This window comes from Ictalurus furcatus, chromosome 19, assembly GCF_023375685.1.
Source record: "Ictalurus furcatus strain D&B chromosome 19, Billie_1.0, whole genome shotgun sequence".
Lineage (NCBI taxonomy): Eukaryota > Metazoa > Chordata > Actinopteri > Siluriformes > Ictaluridae > Ictalurus > Ictalurus furcatus.
The window spans coordinates 10,325,189-10,332,352 of NC_071273.1; positions in this window are offsets into that span (position 1 = coordinate 10,325,189).

The following is a 7,164-nucleotide window of genomic DNA, read 5'->3' on the forward strand; positions in this document are numbered from 1 at the left end:
CTATCATATGTGATTACTCCTTTAATAAAATAACATTGACATAACAGTATGATACATTATCAAAAGCTGCTGCGCTCCATTGTTCACTTTTAAGTTCACAGAGATCTACCTTTTATCGAAGACTGACCTTAAGGATATCAAAACACAGTTACATTGTCTTTAGGTACACCAGATTGCATTATGCCTTTTGCCAGGCATACACTACTATCATTAGCCTGATTTTGTCTCCAATTTGTCTGACAATTTTTCTAAATTGCTAGTGATTTTTACCCTAAATGCAGTTGATCAGCTTGTTTGTGTCTGATATTTGCTTCTTTAGCTTGCACTCCATCTACAAGTTTAATGTAGCTAGCAAGTAATGAAAGAATATATCACTCAAAATCTTATGGGTAAAATTTGTGAATAGGACACATTATTTATCCAAATGGAGGCTTTTATGAAATATGGAGAAGTGAATAGGGCAGTGTAACAAATTAGGCCATTATGTGATTAGGAAATATTATGGGAGTGAATGTGACATTGAATTAGACTAATGCAACCAACCTGGTATTTCTGGGTCTTTACTTCATTTCAGTTTAGATACAAAAGCTTTGTAAAACCAATTTGTGTTTGAATGTCCCACACATTTTGTGAAGCTTTTGCTAGTGTATATTTCTGTCTTTTAACAATGTTCTCATGAAATATTTTATTTCATCTAATATTGCTTTCTTTTTTTCTTTTTTTTTTTTTTTTGTTGATATTCTAATATATTGTACATAGCAGTGGCCACTAGGACAAAATAGGTTTGGAAACCATTTCAGTGATTTCAAATGATTATTTCTCTTCCCATATAATCAGGAAAACAATTTCTCAACCTTATGAAAATCATCTGGATAGCAATAGATGTCCAAATTATGTGTGTGTGTGTGTGTGTGTGTGTGTGTGTTTGCATGAAACAAGTGTGGACCATGTCTTGGACATATTTGTTTCCGTGGAGTATGGAAATAGAGTTTGTGTGTGTGTGTGTGCATCTGAGTATGTAAAAGTTATTAAACTCTTAGTGTGAACTGATAGTCCTTTAAAGGTTCTCAGCCAAGCCCAAACCCATAGTACACTTCTCAGGAAGCTACTTCTGGCAGGCCAGATAAGCAGAGCTCAGAGTGAAGCACACTGAAGATGAATAAGCACAACCACACACTATAATGTAAATATGCAGCTGAACTCCACAGAGCAGCACACACATATACACTTACTTCCTGGAAGGTAATATATTCAATCAGATTAGGATTAGGTTTAAACTTAATACTAATGTTTCATAGAGAAAAAAAATTATCCCAATTACTATTTTTAGTCAACTAGTGTAAGTCTGGATCATATATATATATACTGCATCATAAACTTTTTGGCTAAAGTACTTGCTTGATTTAGGAAAACTGGCCAGAATGTAATTGCAATCAAAATTATTGAACCCCCATTGCAAATCAGGTTCATTGTCAAAATTTACAGACTTTCAGCTGTTTGCAATGAACAAATCATACAATAGCAATTGAAATAGTTAAACACAACAAATGCTTTCCCCAAATTCAACTGAAAATGCAATTATAATGACTTCTCCAGTTTTCTGCAACCAAGCCTTGGTGGAATTTGAGGTATGCTTGGGAGCATTGTCCTGTTGGAAGGTCTAATGACACTGAAGCTTCAGCTTCCTTACAGACGGCATGACATTTTCTCCTAGGATTTCCTGATACTTCAATTAGTCCATCTTGCCTTCCACACACTACAGGTTTCCAGTGCCAGAGGATGCAAAGTATCCCCAGAGCATCACCGAGCCATCACCATGCTTGACTGTGGACAGAGTGTTCTTTCTTCATTCTTCTTTCTCCTGACATACCGCTGATCCATCGTACCGAAAAGTTCCCGTTTTGTTTCATCACGCCATAGAACAAAATCCCCAAAAATTAGCCTAACAAAGAGCAGGTTTGTCCAAAAGCATATGTTGCCATGAGTGAAGCTTAAGATGAATTTCCTCCATGGAATAAAAAATGATGGAAATTAGCCAGGCTTGTTCAAATAAGCCTGGCTTATTGAGTTAGTTTGCTTCATTGAATAACCCCCCAGAAGTCCTATGTCTGTTAGAATAACAGACACTGACACATCCAGATTTGATCTTTTATGCCAACATGAGGCCACTGTATAGGTATGCATAATTCCCATTATGTGAGCAATTTCACATCTTACGAGCCATGGAGAAACTTTAAATGAACTAATGCACGTCATCAAGCTCAGTGGCTACAATTCAGCTGAAACTCATTTGTGTGTGTCTGTGTGTGTGTGTACGTGGGTAATAATTCAAGGTCTAGTATCTAAGACATAGCAGACATTCAGTATGGCAAGAATAGCTTTTATGAAGACAGTAAGCAGACTCATGGATGTGGACTTCCTCAATGCCCTCAGTCTTCACCTGTGTCACATAGTATTTACACTAGGACAACTTGGGACACCCTAGCAGTGTTAATAGAATTTTACACACTTTGAGATCTTCCTTAACTTTGTGTTAAGGACACTTTGTGTGTGTGTGTGTGTGTGTGTGTGTGTGTGTGTGTGTGTGTGTGTGAACTGCAGATAGATTCTATCGTCATCAGACCAGACTAAGTTACTCTCATAAATGTAGATACAGATTATATCCTATGTAGTTCATTGACTGTATAAATGGGGTCACAGAGCTTTTCATGGTTCAGTCTTAAATAGAAACAGTTTGCAGTTCGCAAGCCCAGTGCACTCTGGGAAATACTTTCTCTATCACAAAAGGCAGTAAATGAAGCACCACATCAAACTGGGACAATGATCAACTTGTAAACTGACTTGGAAGCTATTTTTATTCCAAAAATAGATGGAAAAGGTATGTTTTTACTCTGTAGTATTTTGTCTTTTGGTTGGCTGGGTCAGACTGAGCAGGTACATGCTTCTGATAGTAGACATATTTTTAAAAAATGTTCTGCAGTGTGAAGTTGTCAGGTTTTCAGCACTATCATTTCTGGATTAATGTAGGATAAAATTATTGTTATTTCACACACAGGCTGGTATGAATGGAGGCACACAACAACAGTGATGAAAGCTTTCTTCATGAGAGCTTGTATACGGTGGGAGGATTGAGCGTGTGTGTGTGTGTGTGTGTGTGTGTGTGTGTGTCTGTGTCTGGGTGAGAAAGTGTTGTTATGTGTAGGAGGTGAACATTCTGGATTCTCTACATTCATCCCCCATGTGAATTCATTGTGAATCTCTCCACCTCCAGTTCTCTCACACCTCCTACCCACACACACTTTCCTTTTCTGCATTTTGTAAAAAATTCTGTTCATCCTCCCATCTCATAGTCCTTTTCTTCATTCAGCTTGCTTCATCATCCTTTGCATAACCATGCAGGTTTATATTTAACACATGCAATTTATAAATAATTTATTGTTTAAAAAAATACATCAATTAATTAATTTGTTCATTAATCTTCAGCAACAGCTTTATCTTGTTCAGGGTCATGCTGGATCCGCAGCCTATCCCAAGAACACTGGGTGCACATCCCGAATGGGACTCCCCCGCACACACACGCACACACACACACACACACACACACACACACACGCACACACAAACACCTAGGGGCAAATAACCTACAGGCAAGTTACTGAACAGTGGGGGAAATCGGAGTACTCAAAGGATATCCATACAGGCACTGTGAAAAAATGGGAAACTCCAGGGACCCTGGAGCTGTGAAAAGTGGTGGAATTTGAATTTAGTATTTAGCTACTTACTTATTTACATTGTTTAGTATGTAGGTTGAGCTAGTAAGTACTGGATACTAAATGTATTAGGTGATCATTAAATGTTCACACACAGAACATAGAAAATAAACATTATTATATTAACAGTGGTCTTTTTTTCCAAAAACAAAATATAAGTGAGGAAGAATTCAAGTGGAACCCGTAGCTAAGCATTTGATGATTAAGAATAATTTATTAAATGAATGAGCAGTAGCTCTCTATGTTTGATCAGGGTTAAATGGTGGTAGGTTCAGGATTGCTCAATGATGTGCTTCAACATATTGTTCAAAATAGCTTGTATGCGATTCCACCACAAAAAGGGGCGGCTGTGGCTCAGGTGGTAGAGCAGGTTGTCCACTAATCGTAGGGTTGGCAGTTCGATCCCCCGGCCCACGACACCACATGCCGAAGTGTCCTTGGGCAAGAACCCCAAGTTGCTCCCGATGGTAAGTTAGCACCTTGCATGGCAGCTCTGCTACCATTGGTGTGTGACTGTGTTTGAATGGGTGAATGAGACACACTGTAAAGCGCTTTGGATAAAAGCACTATATAAGTGTGCCATTTACCATTTACAGTTTGCTCTCCACTAACATTTGTGTGTGTTGGATACCTGGGTGTCCAGAAATAGGGGTAGTGTACACAGCAATGCTTATGACCTCATGGTTAGTGGCACATAAAGTTTCATTGGTGGAAAGTCTGGTGGCATCAGGGTGCACTCTCTGAACGTCCTCAATGATCTCCTAATGTACTGGAGCTGCAATACTTGATTCAGGAATAATTCATTTAGGTTTGGACTGTGTTCAAATAGGTTCATTAATGCGTGACAGGGCATTGGCCTTGAGCCAGGGCAATAAATCTAGGTGAAATTAAACTAAAAGGTGAAGAACTGTGCCCATGGGACTTGGCATAGGTTTTTTGGCTGACTTGACATGCTCCAAGTTTTTATGGTTGATGAGGATGATAAATGAAAACTTTGCCCCCTTGAGCCAGTGATACCACTCTTCTAGGTCTGCTTTGATGGCTAGCACTTCCTTGTTGCCCATGTCATACTTAATTTCCAATGAGGTCAGTTTTCTGTAGAAGAATGCACCGGATCACCTTAGCACTGAGACATGACTGCCCTGACTGTGGAAGTGGCAAAGGATGGCAGAAGTGGTAAAGCAGTGCTTGAGTGTGTTGAAGGCTTGTTAGGCTTGTAGAGTCCAGTTGAGGGTTCTGGGCATCTCTTTCACAAGAGAGGTGTTAGGGGTGCTGCTACAGCATTGAACCCTCATATGAAGTGGTGGTAAAGGTTACAGAGTTTGTACAATCACGAAAAACCTGAAAAAGTCGTGGAATTTTAAAATGGCAATTTCCAGGCCTGGAGAAGTTTTGGAAAAACAAATAAACCCAGAAAGTTTTGGAAAAGTCATGGAAGTTTGGTTCACAAATACCTGTATAATAGAATATATGTTTAATTGTTAACATTGGTTAAACAATACTCAGTGTTCGGGCATTCAGTCACATAACGTAACATTACATTCTCTGCGTGGGGTAACATCTGGCACAGTTGCAGCTTGTACTTTGAGTCAGGGCTGTAACCACAATAGACACTGAGTGGGACACATCCCCCCCAGAAATCAGATATGGCCAAATTGTCCCTACCTTATTTGATATTTTTCTGCACTCCATTATGCTTGTTTAGGGTGGCCTGCGTCAGCGGTCTAGCAGTGCTCATCAATGTCAAAATGTTTGAGATGGCCAATCAAATCAAAGAAGGCAGGCTTTACTGTTCACAGAAGCCATGCAATGCTTCAGTTTTAACAGAGGCAGAATGTGAATTAAGATTTAAGCTAAGTAGCTAAAGTTTAATAATGTTAAACAAATGTTAAACAATCGACAATAATATCAATGAATGCAAACATTTACGTGATTCATGTAATATAACGTGTTATTATCAAAGTGACGAGACAAGAAACATTAACGTAGCCATTTTCAGTATATTACGGATAAGATGAAGAATGAATGCGTGCATATTGTGAATTAATTTATTCCATACATCCATCCATTTTCTATACAAGGGGGAGTATATCCTGGACGGGGTGCCAATCCATCACAGGGCACAATCACATACCCATTCATACACTATGGACACTTTGTGATGTGATGGACGTCAATCAGCCTACCATGCAGGTTTTTGGACTGGGGGAGGAAACTGGAGTACCCGGAGGAAAACCCTGTAGCATGGGGAGAAGATGCAAACTCTGCACACACCATGCACCCAAATTCATTTATTGAACATGGTTAACTGGCTTTCCTGATAGCCTTTCAGTAAATTCACTTATCTAAGAGAAGTATTCATAAAACTCAAAGTGGGAGAGTTATCCTCAGACTTAAAATAGAACATGGTAAAACATGTGTCTTTATCTCAACCGTGTTTTTAGGTTGCCCCTGACCTTTGAAGGGACTCATGTTTTTCAAGCTTCACATAAAGCCTGTTGTCCAGGAGTTTCTTGAGAACTGCCTATATCTGCTTATATCTTGTGGTTGTGGTCTCCAAATAAAGCTCACTGATTAAGGAACTCATTTATAAAGGCCTGAAAAATAGAAGGAGCATTCACAAGCCTATATAGCATTACCAGATATTTGTAGTATGCAGCACTGGTGATGAAAATGGTGAAAAACATCAGGTCTACTACATTAATTTGTTGATTCCCCTGCCCTCTCACTAAACCACACCCCACCTGCCACAGTAACCTTCTCTGATATGAATAAGGTTAAGTGCAAGTCTAGTTTTGTGAAAAGCTGTGCACCCCTCACCTGTTCAGTGGCTAATAGGACTGGATGGAGTCCAGGTCCATAGGTAACAATATATCACTGTCACTGTGTTTAGCCATCAATCAATAGAAGGTCATAGACCAACATCTTTTTTCCCACAAAATAAAATAAACAGCAGAGGCAGGAGACATGGAAGAATGAATGAAGGCCTGTGTCAGGGCCTCCAAAATAAAGTCCTTCATAGATATATTTTCTGGGAGAGATAAAGGAGCGGACCAACCCTTAGGGGGTGTTGTACCTGGTAGGAGGTCAATTGCACAGTCCCATGAGTAGTGAGGAGGCAGTTGTGTGGCATTGATCTTGCTAAAGTCTTCAGCCAGGTTTGAATATAGATCAAGAATCTTCACTTCTTTCTGGGTTTCAAGGAGTGACAAGGCAGAGAACAGCAGTTCCCTTTCAAAGGGAACTTCGATGTTGCATTTAGCATAACACTATGGGAAGCGCCTCTCGCATGTGACTGGTATCTGAAGCTTGTGTAAAATCATGCCTATTTATAGGCCTGCCATGATCAGGTGACGTGGCAATTAAACGCGTCGCTTGATATAAATATGGCACC